Source organism: Pseudorca crassidens, chromosome 7 (genome assembly GCF_039906515.1).
Source record: "Pseudorca crassidens isolate mPseCra1 chromosome 7, mPseCra1.hap1, whole genome shotgun sequence".
Taxonomy (NCBI): domain Eukaryota; kingdom Metazoa; phylum Chordata; class Mammalia; order Artiodactyla; family Delphinidae; genus Pseudorca; species Pseudorca crassidens.
The window spans coordinates 38,856,164-38,879,524 of NC_090302.1; the positions used below are offsets into that span (position 1 = coordinate 38,856,164).

Below are 23,361 nucleotides of genomic sequence, written 5' to 3' on the forward strand. Positions count from 1 at the left end.
CAATTGTTGGTCAAATATACATACGCAGTGCAAAACTGACCTATGACAGAACTGCCTTTAGCAGGTCACAGGGCTACCCTAAAGAGTTAATGTAGTTTGGATCACTTGTATCCCCTCAGGGGATGAGGGAACGACAGGAAGGAAATGGAATATAACAAATAATATAAGATTTGGTGGGTACTTAATATGTTCCCCAAACTTTCATTCATTTCATTTCTTAACTGTCTTGTGAGAGAAGAAGTATTTCTCTCACTTCACAGATAACAAGACTGAGCCCCAGAAAGATTAAATAACTTGCCCAAGGCCATAAGAGCTAAAAAGTGAAAAAGTAAGGATTTGAACCAAGCTTGCTTTTGTCCCAGACGTGCTTCTTCAATCCACACAATACTGTCTCAGAGAGTAGAGTCACTGGGTCTTGACCACTGACTTCATTTTAACAGGCCAGGAGCTATATTTTGCTGTATAACAAACCACCCCAAAAATGAGTGGCTTAAAACAATGAACATTTTATTTGCTCATAATTCTGCAGTCTGGGTTGGGCTTGGCTGGGTGATCCTTCTGTTGATCTTACTGATGGCTACTCACGTGGATTCATCCAGCTGGCAGGTCAGCAGGGGCCTGGGCTTGACTGAGATACTGGGATGGCCAGGCTTGTCTCTCAGGGCCTCTCCCTCCTATGTGGCTTTTCTGACAGCCTGTCCACATAGCTCTAGCAGGCTAACAGAATTCTTATAAAGCAGATCATGGCTCTGAACAGAACAAAAGGAGAACTTCTCAAGGCTTAGAACAAGAACTAATAGAGCATCACTCTGCCACTTCCAGTTAATTAAAATAAGTCACACTCCCAACTCAGGTTCTAAGAAAGAGGACTACACAGAGGCAAATACTGGGAGATCACGGGGGGCCAACAATGTAACAGTGGTCGCTATACTCTTCTTGAACTGTGGCACAATCAACTGTAAAAGTTGCTGTTTCTTCTATACCTTCCCTTTTTCTTATGTCCAGTTTTTCACTCTTTTCCTGTTTGTTTCTCCACTTTCTCCTACCATTTCTTAGCTTTTCTGCATTGTAACTGGCCTTCCCTAGGCAGCCACAAATAAAGGATGCCTCTCCTTCAGAGCAGTGAACTGACCAATCGCATCTTGTCAACCCTATTCTTCAGGTCATCAGTCTTTGCAGCTGAAGTGTTCTACTGACAGAGGTTTCTTTGTCTAGGTTGTTGTTTCATTTTGCTTTGCTTTATAAACTGGGTTCAAAGCTGGAAGTCTAATTTAAAGGAAATAGGACATTACTGCCTCAAGAAGCAACTTAAGTGAGTACATTTAAAAGCTTCACCCTTATAAATAAAATTTAGAATCTATGATACTCCTCTTCAGTTTTACCTGCAAGAAGGCAAGATGTCCAGTTCAATGGCCAAGGCAACAAATCAATGCTTATCATGTTTTACATGCTTTAAATTCCTTTAGCAGTCATTCACCAGGGCAGAGAAGGAAGAGAGGCCTGTAGGAATCAGATAATTTCCAGCATTACAATTCTAGTTCACAGCAGGTTGCTTCTTACACACAGCTAAAATGAGATCAGATTAAATTTCCATTGGATCATTCAACCTGTCTGATCACTGCTTTCTGCTGTCAGGAGAGTTTCAAGAGTACTAAGAATTAGGGCCAGGAGAACTTGCTGTACAGATACCACAAGCATGAAGAGGGCAAAGGAAGTAAGAGAAAAAAATTGTAAACACCCAAGGTGAAAATTCTTGCAGAAGGGGATCATGGGTTTCCATTGGAAATACTGAGGAATTAAAATGAAAGTTAAAATAAAAGTTGAAATGTCAATTACCCTTCAAGTGTTTCCAAATCCGTTCACTGACAATGTTTATCATTGTGTCTTTTATTCTGCTCCCTGAGGCCAGTCACTGGATCCTTGATTGTTGGATTACGTCTCCACCAGACATTTAGGTGCCAACATGAAAGGGGATTACAGTTAACTTGGCTATGAATTGCTCAAGTGAAGGTGGCAACTGAGATAAAATGTCTTTGTTACTATTTTAGACTAATTCATTGACTCTAATCTGCGTTCTGTCGTCACAAACATCAAAAGTTGATGGAAAATGGGTGTAAATTCATACATAAATGAATAATACACAAACTCATTACAACCCTCATAATGATATACAAGAGTCCAATAAATATTCCAAGAAGTCCAATAAATATTATATGAAAATTTGGAGAATCTGACTAGATTCTGATGTTCTCAGGAAGAAAAAATTGATAAGTTTATCAAAGAAATTTTTGAATGAAGTATATGAATGGGTCTAGCCACACTAGATATTTAAATACAGCATAAAGCTGAGCTGAAAGGAGTGGTGCCCACCAGCACCAGTGTCCATATGGTGGGGAGAGCTCCAAGGGTGGCTGCCGCCAGTTGACTCTGTCCCCAGGGTGAGCTGCAGTCGTCACCATCCCTCACCCCATGCCTCTCTGGGAAACTCTCCAAGACCAGTAAGCATTTTTTTGTGAGAAGTCTCTTTTAAAACTGCTTTTGCTATATCCCATAAATTTTGGCATCAATATGTCTCATGGTCTCTGCCTGAAGGACAGGGCCTGGATCTGACCCCATCTCTTCATCACAACCTCCACTTCTCCCCCTGGACCAGCCTTCACCACCCTCAGCCTCAAGTCACCTGTCATGGTCTCCCACACGAGCGCCACGCTTTTTACCCTTTTGCTCACATGTTAGCTTCTGCCCTTTTATATGGAAAATAAACTCTCTATGGTGAAAAAAAAATAAGGCTATGATAATTAAAATAAGACACTAGAGAAAGAAGAAAAAATATAAAGATATAGAACACACACTAGACAGTCCAGAATTGATTTTTTTCCATACAAGAATTTGATAGAAAACAAAAGTGACATCACCAGAAAGGAAGAACTATTCATTAACTTGTGCAGGAATAACTGGGTAGGAATTTAAGGAAAATAAAATTAATTTAGACCCATCTTTCATAGTGTATGACAAAATAAATCCCAGATATATTAAAAAGTTAAATATTTTTAAAACATCCTTTTCCAAATGCCCACTCAAACAAGGTATTAGATCTGTGAATTTAAAACCAAGGATGACTTCCTAAGCTTAAAATCTTTTAAGAAATCATAAGACAGGGCTTCCCTGGTGGCGCAGTGGTTGAGAGTCCGCCTGCCGATGCAGGGGGCACAGGTTCATGCCCCGGGTCTGGGAAGATCCCACGTGCCACGGAGCGGCTGGGCCCGTGAGCCATGGCTGCTGAGCCTGCGCATCCCGAGCCTGTGCTCCGCAACAGGAGAGGCCACAACAGTGAGAGGCCCGCGTACCACAAAAAAAAAAAAAAAAAAAAAAAAAAAAAATTTTGTTTATCTTTGGCTGCGTTGGGTCTCCATTGCTGAGTGTGGGCTTTTCTCTAGTTTCGGCGAGTGGGGGCTACTCTTCATTGTGGTACACGGGCTTCTCATTGTGGTGGCTTCTCTTGTTGCAGAGCACAGGCTCTAGGCGTGCAGGCTTCAGTAGTTGCAGCACGTGGGCTCAGCAGTCGTGGCTCACAGGCTCTAGAGCGCAGGCTCAGTAGTTGTGCTGCAGGGGCTTAGCTGCTCTGCGGCATGTGGGATCATCCTGTACCAGGGCTTCAATCCGTGTGCCCTGCATTGGCAGGCAGATTTTTAACCACTGTGCCACCAGGGAAGCCCCCACATTTATTATTTGTTGATGAATTTTTTTTCTATATGTGGCCTTTGTTCAGGGCAACAGAATTAATATTCCTAAAACCCCGTTTCCTTATGACATGTCCTTGCAGGAGTATAGCAATTCTCTGTTGTTTACCATTCTCTAATGTCAGTCATTTCAGTACAACCTTCACATACTCACCATATCCATAGGCCATCTCTACCCAATATTTATTTAATAATTTTCGTTAAATCAACTGTTTTACTTAAATACATTTACCTTTGTTCCGACCAATAATTTCTATGAAATCAGAAGTTTTATGTAAATGAGATTTAAATGTATAATACAAATTTAAAAACACAAATATGTCTACCATTGAAAGTTACCTATGCTGACTGTGATGATTAATTTTAATGTCAACTTGGCTAGGGTATGGTGTCCCACTGTTTGCCAAACATCAGTCAATGTTACAGTTATAGTGGTTTTTTAAGATGTGATTACCATTTAAATCAGAAGACTCTAAGTAAAGCTGATGGCTTTCCATAATGTGTGGGGGCCACATCCAATCAGTTGAAAGACTTGAGATAAAAGACTGAGGTCCTCCAAATAAGAAGGAATTCGGCCTCCAGACTGCCTTCAGATTCAAGACTTCAACATCAACTCCTGCCGGAATTTCTAGTCTGCTGGCCTGCACTGCAGTTTTTGAACTTGCCAGCTTCCACAATCACATGAGCTAATTCTTTAAAATAAATCCTCACCCCATCTGTCTGTCTCTGTGTGTGTGTGTGTGTGTGTGTGTGTGTGTGTGTGTATACACTCGTACACTCTATCCTATTGGTTCTATTTCTCTGGAGAACCTTGGCCATCCTTTGGGAACACTGACTTTACAAATCACATTCAAGAGTCTTGGCCTGTATGCCAATGTCCACCTAAATCTGGCTTCTCCTTCCTGTTCCAAATTCATTTCATGTGACTTTCCACTGCACACTCTGCTTTACTCCATCTGGTCACCTCACACCTTTGTTTGCGCTCTGTACTCTGCTGAGAATGCTTTGGTCTGGCAGGCCTCCCCAGTTACTACCTTCAAGGCCTGGATCAATTACCACATGGGGAGCTAAGGAAGAAATCAGATTCTCACATTCTGACATATATAAAACCAACTTTGGAAAATACGTTTCCATCTCATATGCCAATTCTGACTAAGTGGTGGTAGCTTCTTGGAACATGTTAAGGAGGATTCTGAGGCTCTCTGAAAGAACACAGCGATCTGTTAGTGATATCTAACAGCAGAAGTGTGAGAAGGGGTCAGACTGGTAATAAACTTATTTGCTCTCTGGCGTGATTATTAAGCAAACTAACCAGAAGTATTTTCCTGAGCCCTTTCCAATGCCTACTCAAACAAGATATCAGATCTATGAACTTTTTTAAAAAACTAATATACTTTCTAGTCATTTCCCTGATTTACCTATATAGGGACGTCAACCAAGAGCATTCAAACAAAGGGAGAAAGAGAACAGAGAGCAACCTACATTTGCTTCCCCAAAACCTGCTTTTTCGCATAATACCAAACATCAAAACAGAATCTACCTACTGGAATGAGTGAGTGGGGAATACAAATATCCCCAGCATGCCCACTTAGCTTTTCCGTGGCCAAGCTGCCCAGCACCTGACACTGGGACATCCTTATAAATATTTAGGGAAATCACTAGGTACGAAAATTCTCTTGGAGCTGAAAAGTTGCATTGGTCCTTTCCTCACATCCCTGCCTTCCCATCCCTGGATTGCTAGAATAAGAAAAGAAGCAACCCTTTGCAGCACACCAAGATCTGAGTTTGCCTGATTGATATAGATTTTCCTGAAAATCAACCTAAAATTGTCCTGATAGGAAATCATCCTATGCCTGGTTTTCAATAGTTCTTTCCCATATTCTTTAAGATTGGGAGTAGCGGGGTGGCATGAGTATTTATACAGGTGGATTAGGTTACTTTCATTTATGCTGAATTTGAGCACTTCCTTCCATCACAACAATGTGACAGGCACTGAAGAGACAAAGAAAAATCATATTTGGTTTGTGCTTTCAAGGGCTCGTAGCTTAATGACAGTCAAAGAACATATAGAAACATATCTTAGACCAGGGTCGGCAAACTTTGTTTTACGGAAGACCAGATAGTGAATGTTTTCAGCTCTGTGGGCCATATATTTTCTGTTGCAACTACTCAACTCTGCTGTTGAAGCACAAAAGCAGCATAGACAATACTTAAATAGATGGGTGTGGCTATGTTCTAATAAAAACGTATTTACAGGAAAAGGCTACTGGTCAGGTGTGGCCTCTAATTTTCTGATCCCTGACTTAGACTCTACTAGATGTCTTAGGACCTGAGATGAGCACCTCTCAGAGGAAGAGTTTAAAAAAAAAAAAACGGGGGGTGGGGGTGGGGATCAGTCTTCGGTTAGTGTGGTCGCTTGAATAATCAGAACCTTATCCCTTGGTGGTAATTTTTTAATTTATTGAAACTCTCACGGGACTCCCCTGGTGGTGCAGTGGTTAAGAATCCACCTGCCAACGCAGGAGACACGGGTTCAAGCCCTGGTCCGGGATGATCCCACATGCTGCAGAGCAACGAAGCCCATGTGCCACAACTACAGAGCCTGCGATCTAGAGCCCGTGAGCCACAACTGCTGAGCCCACGGGCTGCAACTACTGAAGCTCACATGCCCTAGAGCCCACGCTCCTCAACAAGAGAAGCCACTGCAATGAGCAGCCCACGCACCATAACGAAGAGTAGCTCCCGCTCAACACAACTTGAGAAAGCCCGCACACAGCAACGAAGACCCAACACAGCCAAAAATAAATAAATAAATATATTTTTAAAAATAGAAATAAAAAAATAAAACTCTCAGTAAGATCTATGGCATTTCTTATGAATATGTGAGGAAATAAAGCAGTTACATTGAATAATAGAATGACTTTATTCATTTTAAAATATTTTTGATACAAGATTTTCTATAGTCATAATTCATTCAATGAGGAAAAACTGCTAAATATGAAAATGATGTTGTAGAAATCTACAGGGCAGAGTAGAGAAAGCCCTAGAAGGAAATAAGAAGAGTCTTACAGAACGTGTTCAGTGGAAATGTGCCCCTGTCATGCACAGAGTTCCTAATTTTTCAAATCATCATGAAATATTCTGGAAAACCCATCCTCACCCCAAAATCTCAACAAAGTCTCTCTTTTTTTTAAAATTATTTTTTTAACATCTTTATTGGAGTATAATTGCTTTACAATGGTGTGTTAGTTTCTGCTTTATAACAAAGTGAATCAGCTATACATATACATATATCCCCACATCTCCTCCCTCTTGCAACTCCCTCCCACCCTCCCTATCCCACCCCTCTAGGTGGTCACAAAGCACCGAGCTGATCTCCCTGTGCTATGTGGCTGCTTCCCACTAGCTATCTATTTTACATTTGGTAGTGTATATATGTCCATGCCACTCTGTCACTTCATCCCAGCTTAACCTTCCCAGTCCCTTTGTCCTCAAGTCCATTCTGTACATCTGCATCTTTATTCCTGTCCTGCCCTTAGGTTCTTCAGAACCTTTTTTTTTTACATTCCATATATATGTGTTAGCATATGGTATTTGTTTTTCTCTTTCTGACTTACTTCACTCTCTATGACAGACTCTAGGTCCATCCACCTCACTATAAATAATTCAATTTCATTTCTTTTTATGGCTGAGTAATATTCCATTGCACATATGTGCCACATCTTCTTTATCCATTCATCTGTCGATGGACACTTAGGTTGCTTCCATGTCCTGGCTATTGTAAATACAGATGCAATGAACATTGTAGTACATGACTCTCGGACCAGGGCTCGAACCCATGTCCTCTGCATTGGCAGGCGGATTCTTAACCAGTGTGCCACCAGGGAAGCCCCCTGAACCACTTCTAATGCGAAGCTTTTGCCCATCTTGGGGATCCAACTGGGTAACTGCCTCGAACCTTGGAACTCATTGAAAAGCAATACAGTGGAATCTGGGTTGTTTATACAATTTCCTTCATGGTTTTAGCTAAATAATTTCATATCTCTATGCCTCAGTTTCCTCACCTTCAATTCATCATAAATGCTGTCTTTTAAGCCTGTATCATATAGTACTATAAAAAGAAAAGATGGTTTTAAGAGTTTGCTTGACAGGATATCAAAATTACATGTTGGCATCAAATCAAATTTAAATGGAAGCCTTATGTTTCAGTGGGAAAATATGTAAAATCTGTTGTTTTTCTCATTTATAAATCAAATTAAATGAAGCTAAATTTACAATAGGCACCCTATCTGAGGCAATAGAAAACTGCCATGAGGGGGAAAATTTTGTTCAAAAGCAGAACACCTGAGAGGTAAATACTACTATGTCTACATTTTATCTTTCTTTCCTAATGACATTTGAATGTAAAATAAGATGTTCTTAATAAAAGATAACTTTTGAAGACACAAAGTTGAAGGTGACCAATTGGAGTAGTGAGGGCAGAGGGCAAATAACAGTGGTTAAAGATTAAATGGGAAATGAAGAGCATGTAACATTGTTATAGATGGGAAGAGAAAGAGAAGTAGCTGGGGGCAAAACAGGACTGCTACTTTGTTTTCAGATAATATAATCATGGCTGCCTTACAGTTTTCAGCTTTTTAAAATGAGGATTACGGGCTGATCATTCAAGAAATGTAATGTATGTTTTCAAGAAATGTAATGTATGTTTTCAGATACATTAAAACGTATGTATATTTAATTTTTAAAAAACTTTTATTGGAGCGTAGTTGATTTATAACGTTGTGTTAGTTTCAGGTGTACAGCAAAGTGATTCAGTTATCATATACATATATGCATTCTTTTTCAGATTCTTTTCCCATAAAGGTTGTTACAGAATACTGAGTAGAGTTCTCTGTAGGGAACTTGTTGGTTATCTATTTTTTTTGTTTGTTTGTTTTTTGTGGGGTTTTTTTGCGGTACGCGGGCCTCTCACTGCTGTGGCCTCTCCCGTCGCGGAGCACAGGCTCCGGACGCACAGGCTCAGCGGCCATGGCTCACGGGCGCAGCCGCTCCACGGCATGTGGGATCTTCCCGGACCAGGGGATGAACCCGTGTCCCCTGCATCAGCAGGCGGACTCTCAACCCCTGCGCCATCAGGGAAGCCCTGGTTATCTATTTTATATATAGTAGTGCGTGTATGTTAATCCCAAGTTCCTAATTTGTCCCTCCTCTCCATGTTTCCCCTTTGGTAACCATAAGTTTGTTTTCGAAATTTGCGAGTCTTTTTCTGTTTTGTCAATAAGTTTATTTATATCATTTTAAATTAGATTCCACATATAAGGGATATATGATATTTGTCTTTATCTGATTTACTTAGTTTGATAATCTCTAGGTCCATACATGTTGCTGCAAATGGCATTATTTTGTTCTTTTTTATGACTGAGTAGTATTCCATTGTATACATATACTACATCTTCTTTATCCATTCCACGGTTGATGGACATTTAGGTTGCTTCCATGTCTTGGCTATTGTAAATAGTGCTGCAGTAAACACTGGAGTGCGTGTATCTTTTTGAATTATGGTTTTCTCCAGATATATGCCCAGGAGTGGGATTGCTGGATGATGTGGTAGTTCTACTTTTTGTTTTTTAAGGAACCTCCACACTGATCTCCACAGTGGCTGTACCAATTTACATTCTCACCAACAGTGCAAGAGGGTTCCCTTTTCTCTACACCCTCTCCAGCATTTATTGTTTGTAGACTTTTTAAAAAAATATTTATTTATTTGGCTGTGCTGAGTCTTAGTTGCCACATGCGGGATCTTCCTTGCAGCATGTGAGATCTTTTAGTTGCAGTGAGCAGGATCTTTTAGTTGCGGCATGCAGGCTCTTAGCTGCAGCATGCGGGATCTAGTTCCCTGATCAGGGATTGAACAGAGGCCCCCTGCATTGGGAGCATGGAGTCTTAACCACTGGGCTACCAGGGAAGGCCCTGTTTGCAGACTTTTGGTGATGGCCATTCTGACCAGTGTGAGGTGATACCTCACTGTAGTTTTGGTTTGCATTTCTCTGATAATTAGTGATGTTGAGCATCTTTTCATGTGCTTTTTGGCCATCTATATGTCTTCTTTGGAGAAATGTCTATTTAGATCTTCTGCCCATTTTTTAATTGGGTTGTTTGTCAGGTTTTTTTTTTTTTTTTTTTTTTTTTTTACATAGAGCTGCATGAGCTGTTTGTAAATTTTGGAGATCGATCCCTTGTCGGTTGCATCATTTGCAAATATTTTCTCCCATTCTGTGGGCTGTCTTTTTGTTTTGTTTACGGTTTCCTTTGCCATGCAGAAGCTTTTAAGTTAGGTCCCATTTGTTTATTTTTATTTTCATTGCTCTAGGAGGTGGATCAAAAAAGATATTGTTGCGATTTACGTAAAAGAGTGTTCTAAAAGAGTGTTCTATGTTTTCCTCTAAGAGTTTTATAGTGTCCGGCCTTACATTTAGGTCTTTGATCCATTTTGAGTTTATTTTTGTGTGTGGTGTTAGAGAATGTTCTAATTTATTTCCTTCCTTCCTTCCTTCCTTCCTCACTCCCTCTCTCCCTCCCTCCCTCCCTCTCTCTCTCTCTCTCTCTCTCTCTCTCTTTCTTTCTTTCTTTCTTTCTTTGGCATGGCTTGCAGGATCTTAGTTCCATGACCAGGGATCAAACCCGGGCCCTGTGACTGAAAGTGCTGAGTCCTAACCACTGGACTGCCAGGGAATTCTCCTAATTTCTTTATTTTACATGTAGCTGTCCAGTTTTCCCAGCACCATTTATTAAAGAGACTGTCTTTTCTCCATTGTATAGTCTTGTCTCCTTTGTTGTAGATTAATGGACCATAGGTACATGAGTTTATTTCTGGGCTTTCTATCCTGTCCATTTATCTGTATATCTGTTTTTGTGCCAGCACCATACTATTTTGATGACTGTAGCTTTGTAGTATAGTCTGAAGTCAAGGAGCCTGACTTCAGCTCCATTTTTCTTTCTCAGGATTGCTTTGGCTATTTGGGGTCTTTTGTGTTTCCATACAAATTTTAATTTTTTAAAAAAGATGACTTCTTTCCCAAAATGTTGTAATGCTTATTTGGTAAAAGAGGTCTTGGGGAGTGAGAGCTACAAATATGGAGAGGGAAAAAGAGTAATTCCTGAGTGTTACTGAACTGTAGACAGATTTCTAAAAATACTAGAAATTGTACTTGGTAGACCAAATAGATACATTTAAATGAGGATTCCAGGAAATGCTGGGCATTGCTTTGCAAATGGCCATCTCTAAATTTTACAGATATTATGTCCACTCACAAAAAGATCCATGGGGTTTTCCAATGTTTCTTGCCCTTTGGTCTACAGTGTAATTTCTCAAAGAGTGTTTACAATGGATGATAAGAATTATATAGAAAAAAATAAAACAGGAGGGTCATGTTCAGAACCCATATATATGGACACTTGATTTATGATAAAAATGAAACTACAAGAAGTGAGGAAAGAATGGCCATTACAATAAATAATGCTGGAAAAACTAGACAGCCACAAGGGGGAAAATTATGTTAAATCAAAGACATTAGATAAAAAAGAATAATTCACACTGTGTATCTGACAGCTCATAGTACAAAGCAGTGCTTCTCAAAGTGTGGCCCATGGGCCACTTGCATCCAGGTCACCTGGGTGATACTTAAAGATATAGATACTTGAGCCTACCTTAGACTTGTTGGTTCCCTAGTAGTAAGATCTAAGAATCTGTATTTTTGTCAAACTCCCCTAGATGTTTTTTAGTACACTAAAGCTTGAGATTCACCAGCAGATCATTTTGCAGTTAGAAAAACAACTATCTGAACCCTGGCTCTGCAAATTTATGGGCTAATTAATTAATCTGTCTAATGTAAGTTTTCTTCCCAGTAAAGTGGTGATAATAATAACTTACCGCATAGGTAAGTTGTGATGACTGAATGAGATATTGCATATACAGTGCTTACCATAGTCCTGGTTCATAATAGACACTCCATAAATGTTAAAATTACTCTCCATATCCAGTAAACCTGATAAAAATGATGTGTTTTCAATCATAAACAAAAAATTTCCATTGTAAAATTATAATTTTGAACTAGTATTACTGTATATAAAGGACAGTACCTTTGTCAAGCATACTGACATGTAAGTGGAGAGTATTTGATCTTGTGAACTTGTTTGGAGGTAATATCTAGACAATACAGCTATTCATTCATACACTTGCACAAAAAAAAACTGTGGTCCCATCTAAAATATGCAACCTTATGGGACTTCCCTGGTGGCGCAGTGGTTAAGAATCTGCCTGCCAATGCAGGGGACACAGGTTCGAGCCCTGGTCCAGGAAGATCCCACATGCCACAGAGCAACTAAGCCCGTGCACCATAACTACTGAGCCTGTGCTCTAGAGCCCGTGAGCCACAACTACTGAGCCTGTGTGCCACAACTGCTGAAGCCTGTGCGCCTACAGTCTGTGCTCCACAACAAGAGAAGCCACCACAATGAGAAGCCCACACACCACAATGAAGACTAGCCCGCACTCGCCTCAACTAGAGAAAGCCTGTGAGCAGCAATGAAGACCCAACACAGCCAAAAATAAATAATAAATAAATGAATGTATCAAAAAAAAAAAAAAGAAAAGATGCAACCTTAGGTCTTGTGCATGTGATACAATGAGGGACATCTGCCCCATGACCCCAGTGAGCTAAATCACCTTGGGAATGAATGTATGGCAGATTAATTCATTCAGCAAACATTTACTGGAGGATTATGATATTCCAGGTACTGTGCCAGACTCTGAGCATTAAGAAGAGAAAGCTGTGGTCCTTCCCCTCCAGCAGCACACAGTTTATGAGATGTTGCAGCATGTTATCTTCACATTTACATGTATTACACATGCAGCAATTTTTTTACACATTAAGTTTTTTGTTAAATGGCTAGGAAACTGGAAAAGCCTGGTTTTTTTGGACAGGCTTTTTGGAATTAGGGATAAAAGAAAAATATTATACAGTACATTTACTGTACCTAGCTTCCTCTCCTCCTCCTGCCCCCCAAAGCAAACATTTTTCTTTGAAACTTTGAAAACAATGCTCCATTTTCTTCTAGCACCCAGCACTACTGAAAGTAAGTGTGATACAATGAGTAAATGAAGGAAACTGCCCCGTGAAACAAAAGCTACCTTAGCAACTTCTCTGGTCTGTCCACTCATCTCCTTGCTCTTCAGTACTCAGGGACTAACTATCAGTGCTGGAAAGTGGACAGCTACTTCAGAAAGTAATGGGGAAAAGAGGTGACAAATCAGGGCCCGACTGTGCCCACTCATAACCAGGAACACCTGAGATTCAGGTGAGACGTTCTGCAAAGACCGTCTATACCAGATTCCTAGGATTACCGTAACTAAGTTCCACCATAACACAGTTGGGTGGCTAAAACAACGTAAATTTATTCTTTTGCAGTCTGGAGACCAGAAATTCAACAGCAAGGTGTCAGCAGGGCCAGGCTCCCTCTAAGGGCTCTAGGGGAGAATCTGTTCCATGCCTCTCTCCTAGCTTCTGATAACTGCAGGCGATTCTTTGTATTCCTTGTCTTGTAGCTGCATTGCTCTAATCTCTGCCTCAAACATCACATGGCCTTCCTCTCTCTATGTCATCTCTTCTTATAAGAACACCAGTCCTTGGATTATAGGCTCAATCTATTCTAAGATGTTCATGTGAATTTGACTAATTACATCTGAAAAGATCCTATTTCTAAATAATGACATTCTAAGGTTCCCAGTGGATATGAATTTGGGGGAGACACTATCCAACCCAGTCCAGTCTCAGGAAAGCATGGTCTTAGGGGAAGGCGGTGATAAGGGTTAGTTGAAATGCAGGCAGGCAGCAGATGGGAGCAAAGGCCAGGAGACAGAAACAGCGGCGCACTTAGCATCCAGCAGCACTGATCTATTCAGGATTGCCTTCCCACATGTTCCTACCTTCACTGACAGGGCCCACGTGTCCATTCAGGCATAAGAGGCACAGGGTCAAGGTACCTTTAGGGGACTATGGAAATGTTTCAATCTCTTTTGAAATCTAAAGAAAAAATAAATATAATCCAACCTGGATTACATTGATATTTATATCAGTATAGTCATAACATACAATTTTTAATATTTTTTATGGAGGAGGGGGCTCAGGAGAGGCTAAAGTGCTTAAGGCACACAAAAGTCATAATGCAGCCCCATTTACCAATGCTCATGCTCTCTGGTGGAAATTTCCTCCCTCTTCCATCATCCATCTTACCCTTCAGGCCTCAATTTATGAATCATTTGTCTTGAGTAACTTTCCTTGAGAACATTTTCTCCTCCATCTCACCCCTATTGCATTCCCCCACATACTCACACCTAGCTTGGTGTATGTGCTCCTTATGTGCATAGCTCTATCACTCCAACTCCACGTTGTTTTACAATGACCCATTCCTATGGAGTCACTCAGAGACTCAATATCAGGTATCACTGTGATGCAGATACTATTGGTGCTCCACCTAGATCCACTTTGTCATTATCGTGCCTCAGATGTCATGAGTGCATGGCTCACACTCCAAGCCTCCCAGAGAAACTGTCCTTGCCTGACAGAACTGTCTGGCGGTGCTTGCGAGCTCACATTAGCCTCTACTCAAACCCACCTCCAAGGGTGGTCCATAGCTAACCAGTGACCGATAGCAGGGTTGTAACAGCCCAGCCCCTTTGCCGATGGGGAGAATAACTTGTATGGCACCATTCACTCCCCAGAGTGTCCTGTGAAATCACATCGTAGCTTAGCTTCTTCCCCTGCCCTATTCTGTTTCCCCACCACATATACAGCATTCCCTCAGGATTAAATGGCTTGCTAAGAATACCCACATCAATCTCTGCTTCTAGGGAGCATGACCTGAGACATTTTGAATTGCCATGACCAGCATGAACAAACTGGCGAAAACTGTCTAATAAATGAACATATTGAATGAATGAATGAGTGGACAAATGAAGGAATAAATGTTGGAGAGACACGGAAGCAAGCATCAAAGACCTACACAGGCCTTTACAAGGGCTGAACTGATAACAAAAGAACTTCAGCCCTTGCTAAACTGACAGCTTGAGCACAGGGAGAAAAGATAGGCATGTAGGCTCTAGAACAATGGCGTAAGACAGGTTCTCTCACAAAAACTGGGGAAGAGTCTGACAATTAGACCTGAAGGACGATGCCTGCTGTGTGCCTGGTTAGTCACTTCCACGAATACCAACAGACTAAGATGATATTAAGCCATCAAAACTGATGGAGATTTCCTTAAATTCTCTCAGACCTGATTGGCCCAGAGCTGGGGACAAGATGAGTTTGCAAGTTTGGATTACGAGGTTAGTTCCAATGAATATTTGGAAATGATGATTTGTTGATGAAAGGCTGCCTTTGGGGCTTCCCTGGTGGCGCAGTGGTTGAGAGTCTGCCTGCCGATGCAGGGGACACAGGTTCGTGCCCTGGTCCGGGAGGATCCCACATGCCGCGGAGCGGCTGGGCCCGTGAGCCATGGCTGCTGAGCCTGCACGTCCAGAGCCTGTGCTCCGCAATGGGAGAGGCCACAACAGTGAGAGGCCAACGTACAGCAAAAAAAAAAAAAAAAAGAAAGAAAGAAAGGCTGCCTTTGAAGACCTGATACCCTGGTGATCCTAAAAGTGTGGTCCTCTGGAGCCAGTGTCAGACAAGCTGGGAAAATAAGAGAAGATTTCATGGCATGGAATTTCTATCATAGATATGATTCTTTGTAATTTAAGCAGATCCTCTCAACCTTTGCAGCAGTTTTGGAGCTGAACAGATGGCAGGGGAAGGCTTGACTAAGTGGTGAAGTTTCAGCTGCAAAAGGCAATTCCTAGAATGACAATTCAGAAACTCATTTCCCCCAACACTTATCATATTGGCAGAGGGTTCATGAATCTTTTTAGGAAAACGAGAAGGAAGCAGTGCATCAGAATAAGGCATCCCGTGTTTCGTTAGGTTATATGGAAGCAAACAGTACTGAATCCAATTCTTCCTGAGTGTTTGCTATTCCCAAGGCAGAGGGCCAGACTTGTTTGTAAATTAAATACTACCAAAAAAGCTAAAGCTCAGGGTCTGCAATCTAAAAGACCTCCGGCACACAAAGCAACTACTAGAAGCATTCTAAGTTGCTCCAACCCTGGCTGGCATTACAGACCCCTGTAGTTTCCAGCTACATCTTATAAAGCCCCAACCCCCGGGCCATGGACCAGTACCGGTCCGTGGCCTGTTAGGAACCAGGCCACACAGCAGGAGGAGAGAGGCAGGCAAGTGAGCAAAGCTTCATCTGTATTTACAGCCGCTCCCCATCGCTCGCATTACCGCCTGAGCTCCGCCTCCTGTCGGATCAGCGGCGGCATTAGGTTCTCATAGGAGCTCAAACCCTGCTGTGAACTGCACATGTGAGGGATCTAGGTTGCCCGCTCCTTATGAGAATCTAATGCCTGAGGATCTGAGGTGGAGCTGAGGCAGTGATGCTAACACTGGGGAGTGGCTGCAAATACAGATTATCATTAGCAGAGAGGTTTGACTGCACAGAGACCATGATAAATCAATTGCTTGCAGACTCATATCAAAACCCTATCAGTGAGTGGCAACTGAAGACAGGCTCAGGGATCCCACTGATTCTGCATTATGGTGAGTTGTATAATTACTTCATTATATATTACAATGTAATAATAATTAGAAATAAAGTGCACAAGAAATGTAATGTGCTTGAATCATCCTGAAACCATCCCCCCACCCCGGGGTCCATGGAAAAATTGCCTTCCATGAAACCAGTCCCTGGTGCCAAAAAGGTTAGGGACCGCTGTTATAAAGAAACAGCGAGTTTGTAGAAAGAACATAATCTGGACTCAAATCCTGCCTCTGATACTAAATAACTATATTATCTTGAACAAATTGCTTTTCCTTTCCGAGCCTGTTTCCACAAATGTAACATGGGGATGGAGGTGGGGGAGGGAATAATAGCAATCTCAAAGGATTATTGTAAAAATTCAGTGTGATAATGTTTATGAAAGTAACTGGCAAACAGTAGACTTTAAACTCATATCAGTTTTTCTTCATTTCTATTCTGCCTAGCTTGGCAGAAGTTTATGTCAAAATAGCTGCATTCTTTCAAAGCATTTCAGCTCTGGCTCATCTATAATTTTTCCTTTATCTTCAAGTAACTTTAATATTAAAGTTTGTGTTCCTTGAAATTCCATAGCCCTTATTCTGTGTGAATGAAGCAATGAGGTCCGGCTTTTGGGATTTTAGTTTCGATCCTTTGCATTGCATATGTAACAAACTATAAATGCATTTGATATTCAGAAACTATAAATGTATATTGTCTTTTAGTGAGGACTGAGGACTGGTTGTTTTAATTCAGTTTAAATTACTCAAATGCAATAAAAGTGTTATCAACTGAGATTATTTCTGTGGCAAATAATAGAAAAGCTATTCAACTGGCTTTAAAAATTCAGGGAATTTACTAGCTCCTGTAACTGAAAAGTCCATAGGACTTTCCATGGGTTGGTCCCAGGCATGGTTTGGTCTATAGGCTCTGGCTCAATTTTTCTGCAGTTATCTCAGTTCTGTCTGCCTTCAAATGTTGGCTTTGTTCTTGGGCTGGCCTCATAAAATGACTGCCAGCAGCACTTATGGTGGTTCTGCAGTCACATCCAAGGGTAGAACCAAGGCCAAAGCCAGTTTTTGGTAACATCATCATACAAAAGTCCCAGGCTTCACTCTTACTGGACTACTCCAACATAGTGTCTGTAGGATGGGAACTGCTATGCTCTGACTGGCTTAAACCTGTATCAATCACTGTGACAAAGAACTGGGATTATTCTGAGAGGCTTAGATCAAGCAGGACCCTCCTCTGGATCTGAAGATAAGGTTCATCCCTCCTAAAGTCCATGGTTGTCACTCAAGGAAGCTGAAATGGATGGTAAAGGAACAAATTCAATGTCTGCTAAAATTAAAAACGAAATTTTAGCAATTTAGCACAGTGTTCCTAAATGTCTGGTTTTTTCTTTTTGAAATTATCACTTATTTCACTACACTGAACACTTTCCAAATAAAATATCACACTTTAGCATCCAAGGGCAATGGTACACTGAGAGTCAACTAATACAAGGCAAGACATCAGCAGGAATTTCAGGACATCAAGATGAGAGCTCTTCTTTCTTGCTTTTTCTCTCTCCACTTTCCCTTATTTTTGTCTCCCTCTATTTTCTCATGAATTTTTTTCCTCACTTTCTTCCATCTATATTCCTCTTTTTCTTTTCTATTTTATCGTTTTATTTATTTATTTTTAACATCTTTATTGGAGTATAATTGCTTTACAATGGTGTGTTAGTTTCTGCTTTATAACAAAGTGAATCAGCTATACATATACATATATCCCCATATCTCCTCCCTCTCGCAACTCCCTCCCACCCTCCCTATCCCACCCCTCTAGGTGGTCACAAAGCACCGAGCTGATCTCCCTGTGCTATGCGGCTGCTTCCCACTAGCTAGCTATTTTACATTTGGTAGTGTATATATGTCCATGCCACTCTCTCACTTTGTCACAGCTTACCCTTCCCCCTCCCCATATCCTCAAGTCCATTCTCTACTAGTTCTGCATCTTTATTCCCATCTTGCCCCTAGGTTCTTCATGACCATTTTTTTTTCTTAGATTCCATATATATGTGTTAGCATATGGTATTTGTTTTCTCTTTCTGACTTACTTCACTCTGTATGACAGACTCTAGGTCCAACCACCTCACTACAAATAACTCAATTTCATTTCTTTTTATGGCTGAGTAATATTCCATTGCATATATGTGCCATATCTTCTTTACCCATTCATCTCTTGATGGACACTTAGGTTGCTTCCATGTCCTGGCTACTGTAAATAGAGCTGCAATGAACATTGTGGTACATGACTCTTTTTGAATTATGGTTTTCTCAGGGTATATGCCCAGTAGTGGGATTGCTGGGTCATATGGTAGCTCTATTTTTAGCTTTTTAAGGAACCTCCATACTGTTCTCCATAGTGGCTGTAGCAATCTACATTCCCACCAACAGTGCAAGAGTGTTCCCTTTTCTCCACACCCTCTTCAGCATTTATTGTTTGTAGAGTTTTTGATGATGGCCTCAATAGACATTTCTCAAAAGAAGATATACGGATAGCCAACAAACACATGAAAGAATGCTCAACATCATTAATCATTAGAGAAATGCACATCAAAACTACAATGAGGTATCACCTCACACCAGTCAGAATGGCCATCATCTTTTTCTTTTCTTAACATGCCTTTTAAAATATGCAAACATAACAGGATGTGAGATTAGACATTTCTTGATGTCTAACCAGGAAATTTTAGCTAAAGCCTCAAAGCTATCAAAACAGATCATCATCTATCATCTAGGGACACGTCCTCTCAGAAATTATTAAAAGAGGCCAAACTCATCCATTGCTCACCTCCCCAGCAGCATAATGAAAGAGAAAACTAGAGCTTCATCAGAAAGAAAGTTCTTCAAAGGTGAACTTATATGTAGATATGAGAAAGGGATGTTTTCACCCAGCCTGGAGCCAACTGAAGAAGCTTTCAAGTGAATCTCTCAGAAAAGCCAGAGCTTGTCAGATAAGGGAGGCTGGTATCTTACTTACTTGAAGCTGGATATTTTAAAAATTCCAGGGGAATTCCCTGGCAGTCCAGTGGTGAGGACTCAGTGCTTTCAGTGCCAAGGCCCAGGTTGGATCCCTGGTCGGGGAGCTAAGATCCCGCAAGCCATGTGGCACGGCCAGAAAAAAAAAAAAAATCCGTAATACTGGAGTTTGGTGGGACAGGGGAGCAAAGGAAAGAGTGAAAGTACAGATAATGCCCATCTTTCCCACTGCCAAACCCCAAGCTTTGAGTCAGAATTAAGCTGAGGAGAGAGCAAAGAACTCGGGTGAAACTTTTAAACTGTATGCAGGATGGAGAGTCATTGTGTGGGGTTTTTTTTTTTAGATTCAACTAGGTTCTCTAATACTTGAAAATATAACTCTTCAGTAATAGCCAAACATGATTCTGCCTGAGCTGTTTTCAAGAGGTGAGGAAGCAAAAGTCCTAAAGCATGTTGTTAGTTGTAGGAATTTTTAAAAAATGTTTTGCCTTACATTTTAACGTAAAGAAAAACGTTGTTTCCCAACTGTACCCCCACTAAATTCAGTTTATGTAATAAACTTACTATATGAATGCAAATTATCATATATGCATCTTCAATATACCTTCTCTGAGCATACCTAAATAATGCATCAGTGGGGTCCTCCAGGAAATGTGGAATTTTCATACAGAGCAATTGAGGAGTTTACAAAGATCTGGGGCAGTGGGAGGCTAAGGTCAGCAAATGGAGGAAGGATGGAGAAACACCAGAGGGAGCCTTAGCATCCCCAGGCCTGCAGAGAGAAGGGGAGGGAGTGGTCACCCAAGCCCAAAGAGGGATGGAGCTGAGCTTCTCTCTGATGTGCTGATGCCTTGGATAGCAGCAGGCAAGGAAGCCCGGCCGGTGCTGGGCACAGAGCAGGATGCAGACCAGTGAACAGCTCAGTGGGACTGGCAAATAGCGAATATTCAGCACATGTATTTCATTTTCTAAATTCTAACAAATATCATTGTAATTGATACAGAATACTCAAAGTACTTAAAACTGGTGATAAAGTAGAATTTCCCCATTGAGTCTCTTGGCAAAAACAGAATTACATTCCTCAAGGAGAAAAAATTAACCACAGGCCAATGAAATCGGCCTAAAGAGTATACAAAATGTATTTAAACACAAATGTTATTCACCCAAAATTCACCTCAACATGTGATAAAAGTTAATTACCAAAACAAATCTGGAAATAAAAATGCTGAAAATGGAAACCAAACAAACAGTGACCCTATGTAAGATCACAAATGACACAAGCCCAAGGCCCACTTCGCCCACGCTGACCTCGCAGCACAGACTATTAAAGCACCATCTCTTTCAACATCTTTGCTCAGACAGGCCCTCAATGCTATATTTTCTGACACCTAGGCAGTCTAAAATCACGATAAAATCACCTGTATTCCTAGGAATACAGAAAACTTTGTCATTCTTAGCATCTCAAAAGATCACTTTTTCCCTTTGCATCATTTTTCCATTACTCTCTGCATTCTTATCTTTGTGAACTTAGAGCGGGGCACCTAATTTTTCCACATCTTTGTTTTTTCTCACTGATGAAATAAGGACGCAAGATTTGTTCAACTCATTCTTTCCCCAACCTATCCCTTCAGTTGGTTCCCACATTCCAGCCATACAACACCCAGTCTTTCTCTTTCTGAACTCAACTACGTGCAGAGTTCTGTGTTCTGTCATTGCTCTGCAAAAGCTTCCTCTCTGTCCCCATCACACACACACACACACACACACACACACACACACACACACACACCCTTCCACCACTCCACCGTCCAAGGAAATCCTTCAAGGTCCAGTTTAAATGTTATCTCTTCTCTCAAGCCCCCACTAATCTTGCCCTATTCCACACCCCCAAGCCCAATATGATCAATAGAGTTGAATATCCCCTCTCCTCTGCTCACCTGGTACTTAGTCCTCTTAGAATGGTCTTTATTACCCACATCACAATTAGCTCTTTCGGTGACCATCTTCCCATTAGACTGATAGATCTTGGAGGCAGAAACCATGCCATTTATCTCTGTATCTCCAGTGGCAGAGGGAGAAGGTTTATGCCTAAAGAAAGAAAAAAAAAAAACCTGAAAAGGTTTTCGAGATCTTTTTAAGGTTTTGTAAGCAACAGAAATAACCGCTGTGCACTCCCCTCTGCTCTACTGGTACGTTAGGGCCAGGGCTACAAGGAGACAGATGGTGGACATGGACACTGGCTTCCCCTTTGACCAGAAATCTGGTCAAGGCCACCTCAAAATCCATCTAACACAAAGACAAGAACAACATGTAATAAATTAAAACCACCTTTTGCTACTTAGTTCTTAGCTATGTTCTACATGTCAAGTTGCCTTAAAATGAGAGGTGGCGGTTCATTAATATCTTACTGCTTGCACTGTGTTTACAAAATGGGTTGTGCTGCAACACACTTACACAGTTATAAATAAAGCAAACTGCCAAGAGATTAGCTGTGGAAGATCTGAGATTCTGTTTTCACAAGGACTCTCCCAGTCACTTCACGCTTATGGCAAATTCATGACTGTACCCTAAGGTTTATTTAGCCTAGACTAAGCGGCTGTCACCAGCCCCATTAATGCCGCAGCAAACTCAGTGGAGCTGCTTACAGACCAGGGAGGAGAATGATGTCACTTTGCTTTTAACAGACACCATTCTGAAGTCTTTGCGTTTCCTTTGCAGTCAGCAAGACAGACCCCAAGTTCAGGAAGAGAAGTTTCTGACTATAAACTTTCAAGAATTCCCTTCCTGCCCACCTGTCTCTTTGAGTCATGTTGACTATGCTCATTAGATGGGTTACTCACGTACAGTAAGTTCCTATTATTTGCAACCATTGTTCTCTAAAACTGCTTCGTAAACTATAAAGGGCTTTAAAAATTCACTTGTTTTCCTGCCTGAGGTGAGGACAACTCCCCCTCCAGCTGAAATTATCAGCACACAAATCACAACTATCCACCAGTGAGGACAGACTTTCCCTGATTTCTAAAGCAACATATTAAAGCGGAAAGGATCCTTTATTTAGAGAACTAAAAGGCTTAGGTCCAAATTCTGGCTACATTACCAGGGCTTGGACTAAGCTGAGGTGAGCAAGGGGCCCAGGGAGCAAAACTAAAGGCAGCCCTCACTCTCAGATCTCCCTGGTCCTGCCCCATCCACTATAACCTCTGAGAATTTTTTTTTTTTGAGGGAAAATTCATACAACACAAAATTAACCATTTGGAAGTGTACAATTCAGTGACATTTAGTAGAGTCACAATGTTGTGCGACCACCACCTCTATTTAGTTGCAAACATTTTCGTCACCCCAAAAGGAAACCTCATACCCATTAAGTAGTCACACCTCATCCGTCCCTCCCTCCAACCCCTGGCAACCACCAATTGCCTTCCTATCTCTATGGATACCACATGTGTGCTTTTGAGTAGCAGTACTAATAACCAAGTTACCTTGTGCCAAGACACTATTTGAAGAGTTTTATGTGCATTCATTCAGTTAATCCTCACAAAAAAACCCAATGAGGTAGACACTAATATCCCCAGGTGAATGGCTTATTATTTAATTCTCTAATTATCATTTCTTCATCAGTAAAATGAAGAAAATAGCAACACTCTAACAACAGTTTGCTAAGCACATTTATGTGAGAGGCATTGTTCTAAGTCAGAAATAGCAATAGGATTCAACTGTAACTAACCGGGAGTGACTTCCTGTAGAAAAGAGGGAGAGGAATTCTTGAGATAGCTTGCTGGGACAGAGTGTAATCATCGACTCGTGATGTCTGCCATGGACAGAGGACTGGGTGAAGTGCCGTAAGAAATGGAGATCTGCCCTCCCTCCTAGACAAGTAAGGGAAAAGAAAAAAGACAAGTGAAATCAGACTCTGCCTCAGTCCA

General features: G+C 41.2%; 2 long non-coding RNA genes across 2 annotated transcripts in view; both read right to left on the reverse strand.

Annotated features, from left to right (window-relative positions):
• Nucleotides 1-490: 490 nt before the first annotated feature.
• On the reverse strand, nucleotides 491-21,503 carry LOC137227738 (uncharacterized). Its single transcript, XR_010944985.1, has 3 exons — nucleotides 21,376-21,503; nucleotides 1,383-1,500; nucleotides 491-749 (listed from the first exon to the last, which is right to left on the reverse strand). It is a non-coding gene; the product is annotated as an uncharacterized lncRNA (long non-coding RNA).
• The window catches only part of LOC137227737 (uncharacterized), a 165,737-nt gene continuing 163,870 nt past the window's right edge, over nucleotides 21,495-23,361 (reverse strand). Inside the window, exon 4 of the long non-coding RNA XR_010944984.1 lies at nucleotides 21,495-21,526. This is a non-coding gene — a long non-coding RNA (uncharacterized lncRNA). The remainder of the gene's footprint in view (nucleotides 21,527-23,361) is intronic.